General features: G+C 32.9%; 1 protein-coding gene and 1 long non-coding RNA gene across 33 annotated transcripts in view; one reads left to right on the top strand and one right to left on the bottom strand.

Annotated features, from left to right (window-relative positions):
• The window catches only part of LOC109601354 (collagen alpha chain CG42342), a 125,640-nt gene that overhangs the window by 23,664 nt on the left and 89,030 nt on the right, over positions 1 to 12,946 (top strand). The gene's annotated exons all lie outside the window — the stretch shown is intronic.
• LOC126264788 (uncharacterized) lies at positions 5,647 to 6,241 on the bottom strand. The gene is made up of 2 exons (XR_007547423.1): positions 6,131 to 6,241; positions 5,647 to 5,795 (listed from the first exon to the last, which is right to left on the bottom strand). It is a non-coding gene; the product is annotated as an uncharacterized LOC126264788 (long non-coding RNA).

Here is a 12,946-nt window from a genome sequence, read left to right as displayed (position 1 = left end):
TGGAATTAAATTATAATAAACGTATTTTAATAGGCAAGATCATCGTATGAAATACCAGAAAATTTTCAGAAAGCAGAAAAGTGTGCGGCCTTGGAAAAAATGCGCCATTTCAAACGACGACATTTGCCTAATTTCCCAGGACAAATCAAGCATTAAGGCATCGCATAGATAAAATCCGTCCGAAAGAAACTAGTTTGAATATCTTTTAATGACGTCCTCGTGGCACGAACGTATAAAGTTGAAGGGATGTGCAGCAATGCGCGAAATTGAGTTTGTACGACTCGGAGAAAACCATCTAGTCGTTGCACTGTCTCAAATATCCGCGTGGATCCGGACTCGTTCGCCCGCACAATATATTTACTGCCAATTTCCGGTCTTGCCTTGTACTCCGTGCCCGGATCCGATTCCTCCTTTTGGCGATCGGCCAATGGACCGAGCAATTTTAAGCGACTTCTCAGTATTAAGGTGCAAGAAAGATGGTTGCCAGATTTGAGGTAGGTACTCGATTATGCGCAATTTTCCTTCGCACCTGATGGAAGGAACTTCTTATACGTGCGGCGAATGTTGAGAGTCATCGAGGAAATCAAGTTCGTTTATAAAAAAGGCTTTTGTTAACAGGACGCTGCAGAACAATGTTTCTAGTGTCTGCGGTTTGATTGAGGGTCCGGTCATTAAGCACTTGATGAAGTTAAAATGGACTGTTAAAAAATATTTGCAAACCCGACCTATTCTCGTTCCACTTCTCACTAAGGATTATACAAAATTAAACTTTTAAACGACAATTAATTCATTTTAAGGCTCGTAACAGTCGATTATTGTGTGAATTCAGCTTGTGCAAGACACAAAAGACAATTAAGTTTACTTTAACTATGACATAAAAGACGGACAAAACGATGGAAGAGGGAACGTTATTAATTCGTGAATGTCACAGAGACCATTATATCCCGTGATACTGAAAGCAGCGCTTCAGACAGAACATCGGCTCTTTCATCTTGTAAACTGGTGTTCTTACCTTTTGAAATAAAGGTTGTTGCTACTGCTCCGAGTCTCCCGTTCCCTGACGCTCCTTCGCACATCGGACCGCAATAATTTACCGGTGTATTCATTGTAAATGGAAGTGTATCCGTGGAGAAAAGAGCAAAAACCCATAAAATTTACTATTTGCTTTTATAACTTCGCTGACAGATTATAAAAAGGAGCATTGTTAAAAATTTTGCCGAGTCCATCCCATACTGGCGCGGATTAGCCCGCATTATTACTCCGAGTAATAAGCCGTATCTCTGGGTGGCAGGTAGAGAGAGCGACTAGTTGTAAAGAACTCGGCACCGGCGAATTAGTTTAATCAATGCCGACTTAACTCTCAAGCCAAACCCCTTATGAATTGGAATTGCGATTTCGTATTTTCGGATGATGATAAGCGTACATCCGATGAAATGAGTGCGACTGTCACAATGGGGCCTCTCTCAAGTTTAATAGTTTCAGTTTTCGATAGTGTTGAGTTATAATTTAAATTTAAAGTTTTTGAATTGGTAAAAATTCGTTTCATTCAAATTTCAATTACACTATTATATTCTCTTAAGACTACTAAAAAAATTCTTTCAAGGTTTAAAACTTTATTGGAACCATAATTGAAGTACTTGAAATTCAGTCGGCATTAAAGAAGAGTACAATGAAAATATTTTCGGAGTAAAGTAATTATTAAAAATGTATCCCTGTAATAATTATCAGTTTATACTTAGATTCAATTCACGATAAAAATATTAAATAAAGTATAATTAAGTGATAATTGCCCAACTCAGTCTCTGTGTCCATTATGAATGATTTACGCCCATAATTATCAATAAAACAACGGTCTGCAACCATCGAATTATCCACATTAAATACGCTAATGTATAAATTGTGCTTCAAGTAATTAATGGACTAATAATGTGATATTGTATTGCTAAAATTATTGCCATCAAATCTATTCAAGTGCCAATTTCCTCATATCAATTTTAGTACATTTATTTCACCTATTCCAATCGAATAATTCCAAACAATAACATAATTCAACGACCCCGTCTGAAGACGCATCAATATATTTTTCATTTTTAGACATTTGGCAAATAAAGTTCGTAATAAGAATGCCGACTATATAACGATATTCTCAAAAGACCAGAAGGCAGACGTTGTCAGATATTAAATTCAAAAAACTCCCCGGCGTATAATCTGTTTTATTCCGAGTCCGCGATGTGAATTTTAGTTTTCCACTCGTTTGTTCTATCGAACGTAACAAAAAACAAAATATGACGGACCGAAAGGAAATATTTGTAACGCATTCCTCTTTTTAAGAATTTAATATTACGGAGTTTTAAATTAAAACAGACTTTCTGAAAGTATTATCCGTAATACCGACTAAATGAAATCCTAAAACTAACGAGTTTTAAGGGCGAAACTCTCGGGTTATTTATCAATCGATGTCCCGGTGATAAATGGTCCAATTCCGACTTACAACACGCGTAATATCAAAACCACGCATCGGACCCGATGGGCGCTAGAGACAGCGGGGCCGCATTTCTAAAGAGCCTTTCAATTCGGGCCCAGGATGAAACGAAGGAAATCTGGAAATGAGTCGTGATTGTGACGTCCTGGGGGAAGGGAGAGTTTCGCACGGGGTAGAGGGGGACATCCCGGATGCTGTAATCATTCGCATTACGGCGGTGCGAGGAAGAGCCCGGCCTGGGGTTATGACCGCAGGTCTTCTGACAAATTACTCTATCCGTTTATTTCACCTTAACCTGCATGAATAATCGCATTGATCCTTCGATTTTTACTCGGCTAAGGCCTAAACAAACCGGGTTTTTTAATGCTCATGGCCATTGATTTAATTCGTTTTTAATAACTAGTTTTTTATAATAATTCCAGTATATTACAGTTTAATTATAGTAGAGACTTGTATTTTTTAATAAAATGTAAGGCATTTTAATTAATATTAAGAATTTCAATTCTTTAACAATGTTATGTGTTTTTAGAAAATTTAATATGAAAATGCTTAATATTTTATTATTATTTGTAAAATTTTATGAGATTTTGTATTTTTAAATCTCTAACTTCAAATTATGATTTAACTTAATACCTAATTATAACACATTTTTAATTGAATCAAATTTTACAGATTTACATTTACAAATAATATATTAAACATTTTTTTACTTTTTGTATATTTGACAGAAATTTTTGCTAGAGTATATTTTTAAATCACTTTTCCAATTAAAATTGGTTATTTTAATTTTATTTTTTTAATCATAAAAATTTCATATTTTTTCATAAAAAAATATATTTTTTTATAAATTTAATTAAAAATATTTTTAATATGTATTGTGTTTTTATATGGATATAGTAATTTAATTCTAAGTAAGTCTTTGTTTTTAAGTAAATAACATTTTGAAATTATTAAACTGAATTTTAAATTAGTATCACATTTTAGTGGTAATTTCGAAATAATGAAGTGAACTTCATGTTTCATGTTTAAACATTATTTTCCCAAAATTTTTCTATAAACAGGTACCTGTTCATAATCCACCAACGTTATAAATTCCCGAATGGCCTATTCACATTGAAACTGAAATTACAGAGTTGCTCCATCCGACCAATTTGGGAATTAACGGTCAATAAATTTTAATTGAAAATATCGTCGTAAAAATATAAACAACACAATAAACTGCTTTGTGTTATTGTCAATTTTGTATTTCGTTTATGTTAGTACATACAGGAAATTATTGATGAGCAACATTCAAATGCAAATGCTTTATTGATATGATTCGAATCTCTTGTGGTTTGCATAAATTATTTGGGATTTGGGGTGTTGCAATTAAAATAATATTATTAAACTGATAAATTAATTAAGGTTGAGAATAAGAAAATATGAGTAATACAGCCTTTGTTAATTTATTGGTTATTGTGTCTATTTTTACCATCTAAAACATTCAAAGTACGTTGCTAACAAATGAACAAGGATTAATTATAACATCCAGTCAACAATACACAATGCTGCATATCTAATTAGCCGACTAATAATTTCTAATAACATTGTTAGTTGCTGCATCTGATCCTTCACTATTCATTGTTTCGTTGTAGGACAACGAGACAATGTACTATTAGTTAACATCGAGTCCAATAAAAATGTTGCAACATTGGGTGTACACGTGAAATTAATTTATACAATGAAAATCCGAAGTATCATGCCCACATGGGCATTTATGCAATGATGGGGTGTCAGCGAACTGTCTAGTTAAAATTTACAATGAAAAGTATAAATTTCAAACGCCTTGAACCAAGATGCAGCGTCAGATATACTGTGTTCATTTTTTAAACGAACTCGGAAATCAATCATTTTATGTATAAGCTCGATGTCGTTGCATGCGTATTGATTTTCTTTCTGTTGAATTATCAATTACCTCGTAAGAACGATATGTACAATTTGCGTTGTTCGGAACGGACGTTTTCCCTAATGCTAAGACAATAAACCAAAATGAAATCCCGTAAGTTCACTCTTCAATCATCGCGTGTAGGACATCGGCATCAAAAATATTTAACTTGTCACACAACCCTTATGGTTTAATAATGGGGAGGGTTGTCGAATCAGCTATCAATCAGTACTGTCAATCATGCCAGCTGGCTGAACTTTTCCTACTACCTCTCGTTTTTTATGCGCCTTCGATTTGCTAACGGATTTTTCGAACAAGATTTTGTGACATGGTTTGGAAAGACTGATTGTGGAACTTTTTCGCCGGATCCGATAAGATGGGATTTGTTTAAAGGATGACTGACGGACATGATATTGATTTAATACCATATTGTTAGAACGAGAATGATAAAAAATATATTTGTATTTGTCTTGAAACTCATAAAATTATGTAAATGTTTTGTCGATTCTTTGAAGTAATATATTTTTACCGTCCTTATTATATTTCGTATAATAAAAATAAAAGTTCAATATTCAAATGTCACACAAACGTTGTGTACTATGTCATAGAATGGAAGTCGTTTATTAAAATTTCGAGTGCACGTGAAATATGATAGTTATTGAGGTTCAGTTCAAACATCGCGTTTGAATCGGATATTTCTTAAGGGTCTTTCTTGAAAAAGCAAATACAATATACGATTTCACAATTTCCATAAATATGGTTAAGTTAATGTGGCAGTCGGAATATGACTTGTGTGTACAGATGGTTGAGGATAATTGGAAACAATTTTCCATAAATAGTTTTATCGATTTATTTTCATTGTTAATCTTCGTGTGAGGTAAAGAATAGTTTATTTATTACTTCATTATTATTATTGTCAGACCATTTCTCATTTTATAATGGCTACCTCGAAGTGCATCGTTTGATCATCTGTGAACAATAGAATTTTCAGTAATATTCGTAAATAAAAGAACGGATATTAACTTTTTTTGGGGGTTGATTATTGAAATTTCACATGATTTTAAATGATCATTCAGAAGCCAGTCATTGTTTCAACGAGAAGGGTAGTTCACCCTCGTTTACTTTTTGTCTCGCCCCTCGTTATTTCCAGAAAGCCGATCTTCGTGTTTTCTTTTATAATGAATGATTATTTCGGTGTCTAATTCTCAAACGGTCCAAGTCTACAATAATTAATAAACCATACACAATAATTAGTTTTAATTAAGAAAAATAAATACAATAATTACTAAATAATACGTTTGAAACACCGAAGTTACCCGTAGATCAAAAACAACCTACTCGTACATTTGCAAGTGTTGACTCCAGTTCAACATTAATTTTCCGGCCAGCCTGCGAAATGATATAATCTCTTGTTATAAATTGCATAATATTAGACATGCCATATTTTCCGGATCTCCCCCATTTATACAGTGTCTTAGTTTAAAAGCTCCAGTGATACAAATTACTCGTGCTAATGCGTTTAATAACTGCCATTTTACAGGAGAACGACCCAACTTGTCTGCAAAAACGTTTATTGCGACAAGATCGAGTGTTTAATAAAACTATAGACGATTGTACAATAGAAACCATCGATTTTTCCGCTCACTGTGCTCGAACGAGTAAATATACATATTAATCATTTTCAGTGACATTTTTACGCCTATTAAAACGGGGCAATTTATTACCTGTGTTTGCAGGATGCTCGTTTTTATGCTTATTTGCTCGCTGCAAATGACAAACCTCTTACGCTCGAATTACCCAAACAAGATTACATCTACGGAAGCAGTTCAGGCATATTAATGACAATTTATTAAAAATTGACGGGAAAGGTTTTCATAACAAATCTGATAAATGTCAGCGAACGGGAAAATGTCTTAGAAGATGTTTGCTTGGTGAAATATATTTTTATAGAAAAGCTTTTTTTCAAATACTTTAATCAAATACAAATTTCTCACATGAATCTTACATAATTCAGTCAGTTTAACATTGATATATTGAACTGTGTTTATGTTGGACATACAACCACGTCCGTTATAACCAATAGGTTATTTTATGATATTTACTTTCGGTTATTTAGTTTGGTTTGCTGGCAGTTAAGACAGAGCACGCGATCCTATTAAACTTTCAGTCCGAAGTTCTAAAGAACATACCGTTAATTTCGCTTTTACTACTTCTGTTTCGCCCGGATTCCTACAAAAATCTCACTTCGCTGTAATATATGTAAAGAGTTTTTGATTGGATTCCGCAAAATACTCTTGGAATACGTGCCAGATCCCGCTTGAATAAAAGTTTGGGAAATAAATATTTAATTGTTGCCACAGCCCAGTGTCCTGGGGATTTCAAAGGTCAACTTTTACAAGGACATGACAAAGAAATTACATTAATTACCGATCAATTTGACATATAAATACACCAATAAATAATTCGTATTCAAGAACTGATTCGATAAAACTCTCTTTACTATTTAATCCAAATACTTATCAGATCGCTTCCCAAAGGGGCTCGAAGATCGGAATCGTTCACCATTTAATAAATTATATCAGTAAGGTACTTCAAACGATATTTACAAAAGGTAACCGATTTTTTGTGCGTCTCCGAAGTAAACTCGTCTAGACGCATGAAAAACCTTTTGATTACATAATGTGGGAAACCTGTTTTTTTTATAAAAGGTGTTAACAATAAAGTACAAAACAGATACTTTACGTAGCGGTTGAAAAACATTTTGAACGGCCTAATCCAATTTGAGTGCCTGCTAAATATCGGGACTGTTTCTTTCAAGTGGTGGCCGACAAAAAGCTCTATTTCAAACATATGTTCTGAAAAAAATCTGTTACATCACACCGCAATTATTAGTACGAAGTGGTTGCACGTGGCGAAGACCTTTCAGGACCACTTTGATAGTGCAAAATGTGTTAATAATAATAATTTAATACGCCGCCTTATAGTATTAGAACATTAGAAACAATTTTCCATTTAACGTTGCAGAATAATATTGAATAATTCGCATTTTCACCGTTATATTACCGCGAAAGACTGGGTAAAAAACTATTTTAATTTTATGAAGTCGTTGGTTCAAATAAACAATATTTTAATAAAATTATTGTAAATTAAATATTCTTTGTGTTAAAAAAGTATTTTTCTATAAAACATTTGCCCTCGGGCTTGATTAAATATCTGTCAGAAACCTCTAACATCACAAAACAACTTCATAAAAAGCCCAAGCGAAATGAGTACTGGCATATCTCGAATGATTCCTGTGCTATCGCGTTTTAAACGTCAGAAAAATCCGGTTTTTTATTAAAAAAAAATCTGAGTTGAAACTGTGACAGTGCGGAGATAATGTGTGCCCTACTGGACGAATTTACATCACTTTTAATAAAAATTATATCTAAAATTAAATGTAACGGAAAAGTGCACTTGGACGCATTTTTACACGCAGGAAGTGCATTAAATTTAATGTCCTTTCCGGCGTGAGTAGATATGTTATATGATTACTCTTCACGCTATTATGTGTTATTATGTCATACAATTAATCGAAAATGTCCTAAAATGACGGTCTGAAGTGGATTTCTTTTTTTGACTAGTGTTGTTGTAATTTATTGTCCTTTTTATTCTTTCATATTTTATCAAATGACGTATGTAAGGTACGTGTAAAATTATTCGGGTGTTAAAAGGTGAAATAAATAACCAGTTTATTTAGAGACATTATTCAACCGCAATATTTATGAGACAGAAGTGCAGTAAATGTAAATCACTAAAACAATATGAAACGGACAAAAAATCTATTCTCGCTATCAATGTTCTAAAAATAAGCGACATAAATTTCATTTTATATATAGTTCAAGTGTTCTTATCCCCACATTAAAATCGTACTCACAACTACTTCCAGAACTACCGGATAAAAATCAAAAAGGAAGTGACGAAGTAGTCATAAAAAAGCTCTCTAAAAAATTTATAATAATGTACCGAGTGATGAAATAGTAATCGAATATTAAAATATATTGGTAAAAGTGGCCGTAAGAAAACAACCAAATTAATTTTTCTAGATATTTTATTGTTAATTTTGAGAATATTTACCATACTTTTTATTAAAATCTTTTTACTGTTCTTTTAATATAATGTGGTGATAACGAATTAACAATTGAAAAAAATAAAATTTTATCTCTGATCTGGCTTAACCAAATTCAATAAATTTGGTATTAAAAAACAGATTTTCCTTTCTTTAACTTCCATATTTTTAATTAAGAAGAAATCACAAATTTATTTTTTTTTATTTTTCAAAGATTTAATTTCCATTATTTTAGTCCACCACTGTAAAATTCATAACTTTATAATTTGTCGTTCAGTTTTAAGTAGCTTATTTTTGTCGTAAAAGTATCACACGTAAAAAATTCAAAGAGGGCTTAACTTTGTGATTTATATTACTCCCAGCATGATGTTAGTTTTAGATATTAATTTTTAACCGAAAAACCATTTTTATTACATTTTTAAAATCATTGGCATCTAAACTATTTTATTTATCTTTACTTTGAAAGCTTGTTTAACTAAATCAGTCAATTAGATCTTGGGTTATACTAAAAAATATCGATGCAATACCGAAAATTTAATTTAAAAAATTGAAAAATTCTTTAAAAATACTTTCATAAAAAGTATAATTTTTATGTTCAGTGAGTCAAAGTTTATAGAAATATCATAGTGATATGTTAAAGGCAAGATGGCTCCAAATCAGTATAATTGGTCATATATATAATATAATTCCAAAATGTATGTGTCATAATTAATTATTATTCATATTTTAGAATTATTTTTATATTATGTCAATATTAACGGTTGAGCGTAAAAATCGTTTCCGGAGCGATGATTGGAGTTCGTGTCGTAATTGTATGAGCGAAAGTGTTTTAATAACAATGATCTCCGATTATTATCTCAATTTGAACTGGACCTAATTCATGGCAATTATCTCGTCCCGATCTCGCTCCAGGACGGTGGTATGATGGTAAAATGATATTCACCGGCCTGGGTGGCCACTGGTTTTCAGTCTCGTTACACGAACTGGACCGTTCCAAGACTTCCATTGTTCGGTTTCTGATTTTCAACAATAAATGCCCTGCGCGTTCTCTGTCGCATATGTAGAAAAACACAGGCGCACCGAACAATGAGCTATATAATTATAGGGCTTTAAAACTAAATGGAAGCCATAAATACATCCGAAAGCGGACTTTATTTTTCAGATTTCTGGTCTCCTTTCCACCTACGTCCACGTTGTTTATGATGTCATTCTACGACGCCAACATAAAAGTTACAGCTTCATCAATTAGAAATCCCCCCAACAAAAACTACATCTGACAGACAAAAACAATGGAGCCGGAGTTAAAAGTCTAAACACGTATCGATTGCTGATTTCATTAACGTGCTTAATACAATCCGCATCAATACGATGGGTAAATCCCTGGTGCTTCAATAAAACCCCGCTGTGTAATATAATAAAAAAAACAAACGTAAATGCACGAGCGGAGATAAAAATATAAATGAAAGGGAAATGTCTGGAGGTAAGGAAGGTGAAAACGCAATTTTTGATGGAACGTCGAAGAAGATCCTCATACGAGCCACATAAATCCCCCCAAGTCTCAACGACATTTGATTTTATTGCATAAATATCTGCCGAATTTGATACGTCTCTCTTCATGGGGTACAATTAAACGGGGGCGAGAGAAAACGAAAAACTGTTTATCCGCTTACGTGTTTCTGAGGGTAATGAGGCATTTTCCGCGTGTTTATTTTTAGAAGTAAATGCGGGAAATCTGCCATTAACTACGTAAACTTATGGTTTATTTTATAAATACATGTTTTTGTAAAGCTCACATACGTTTACTTGATCTGTAAGTGTACTAAACGTATTTGACTACTTCGTTGATTATAACATATTTAATTAGTTTTTTTGTTGCAGGTATGAATACAAATTTATTCCAGTAAGTGAACAGTAAACACATTTTGCGAAATAATATCATTTCCCGGGATTTGCATTTATGAAACTCTTACGTGTTTGCGTTACAGGAAAACACCCATTGCGACACACTTTCAACAATTTTCCCGTCGAGACGTTACATTTGTTTAAATATATTGCAAATAACATTAGACACGGGGAGGATCCAAATTGAAATTTGTTAAACCCACACTCCCGCTAACAGTAACACACTGAACAATACGGATTCTCATATCCATGCTGCGGCGCGGCATTCCTCCACAATTTGTCTGGCTGTAAATTATTTTTCGCTAAGACCTCACGAAGAGACCGATATTTCACAGTGAGTTATTGGGCTCGAACATTGCGAACTGACTCGCCGTTGATTTATCGGACAAATAAATTGACGATCTAGTACGAATTCTATTACTTTATCGTCGACGTAATTAAATAAGTGTTTCATACTGTAAATGCTCATGTGTTTTTTATGAGTTACATAACTTATGCGAAGTAATTCTTTCTGATTTAATTTATCTAAGAGACATTTTGGGGAAAAAAAGCTTATTTTTGCACTTTAGCCTCCTCAATAGGAACAACTTTGACAAGACTGTACCTGTGTGTTTGAGGTAGACAAAAGTCAAGATCCTATATAAACAGTGACCAACAACGAACTTTTCTTTTGATGATTTCCCACCCCATCTCAATTGATTTCCCGTATTAATTTACCAATCAGCCCTCGGAGTCTTGGCAACTTCCCCCGGGCTTTGCACCGGCTGAAGTCTAGTGTGTTCTATTAATGGAGTAAGTAATCTTAGGTAAGGTCTGGTCTTGGAGTCCCCTCCCGGGAATTTTGTCAGGCCGACAATCGCTTTTCGAAACGGATACGAGAAATCACCTGGATCCTAATGCTATTAACCTTTTGTAATCACGTTACTTTTGGGCAGTCCTTGTGGATAACGTCTGGATGTACGTATTAAATTGTTTTAAAGAAATTTATCAATACTCCCGGCAGAACATCCTCAAATTATCCGTATTTCCTTATTGAACGTTCAACCGGGCCGTCTCTGGTAATTTACTCGTCTTACTCAATCTCAACTTCCCTTTTATTGCCGAAGTATAAAAAAGTTTAAGATGTATTGTAAAAGTGCAGACTGCAGATTGGGAATTTTTATGTTTACGACAAACAAGATCGATCACGAACGTTTCCTTGGATAGTTGCAGAAAATGTTGGTGCATTGTTTTATTTAAATTCTTCAAACTGATTCATTCAGTGACCATGAAATAAGTAAATTTCAAAACTAGACTTTCAGAAATGCAAAAACACGTTTCTTAACATTGTTGGGGACATCTAAACATTTAATTAATTTGATTGTAGCTATAAAGTTTGTTTCCTGTTAAAAAACTAAGTAAATATTATTTCGATATGAATTATTCCACCATGGAAGTTAGTTTTGCCGTATATCTAAAAGTTTGTTAATGATATTTATGAATCTCGATACTCGACCCATATTTTATCTAATATTACTTATGTAGGTATTACTTTTCTTGAATACACAAACTTTTCATGTCGATTTAAATTAAATATTCCTTTTTCATTTCTATTTATCTTGTAACTCGGATGTAGACGCTATTTTATTATTCTTCATTATTCTTTTTGTTCTTGTTCTGTTTGTATATGTTTTCCTTTAACACAAATTAGGTCTCGAAATGTTCATAGAATATTAATTTATACAACCATGCTCTCTAGAAAAATAACATTTTACAACCACAACACAAGTAAAACAACACATTAATTAATTTTTTTACTAAATATAGTATTTAAACAGGTTTACTTCAGGCGACTAATAAATTTCCCCACAATGAAGGAAATGTAAATGTGCGGCGTGCGCTTTGCATATCTCTGGCAGTACCCCAGATAATCGTTTCCGCACTTTTCCGGTAATTAAGCCACCCAAGTCTTGCTTCTCTCCTTTTAATCTTTCCTCAGTCTTGAAAGATTGATGTCCCCCTAAAATAAAAATCCGGGCGACGACTTTTTACAGTATTAATTCCACTTGTACCGACTACGGTATGCAAAACGGATAGTCTTTGTTTCAAGGCAAGACGAATGCCATTTTTGAAATGAGACAGGGTTTTAAATTAATTCGTCGGGGAAAAATGGGGGAATCTCCTCTCGAGAGTCAATTAGTTTGTTGTCAACACAGTATAAGGCAAAAAAAGTGAACAAGAGGTCATGAAAATAATTTTTATTTTGTTTTGGGGAACTCGTTAAAAGCAAATTTGTTTTTTATTACTTTTTACGTAAAGCTAATTATTGTTTTGTTCCAAAATACTTTATTTACTTTACAGAGATTTAAATCGCTAATATTTGTTATACATGTATTTCAGGAATTAAATTGGATAATAATTAATGGAATTACCAATAAATAACTAGAATATATACGAGAATTAATTGTTATTGATAAGCATAACCATATTAAATGTATTATTATATTTAAACATATAAAAGCTAATTTATTTCTATATTTTACAATTAATT

This window comes from Aethina tumida, chromosome 3 (genome assembly GCF_024364675.1).
Source record: "Aethina tumida isolate Nest 87 chromosome 3, icAetTumi1.1, whole genome shotgun sequence".
NCBI lineage: Eukaryota > Metazoa > Arthropoda > Insecta > Coleoptera > Nitidulidae > Aethina > Aethina tumida.
This window is presented reverse-complemented; position numbering and strand designations above follow the sequence as displayed.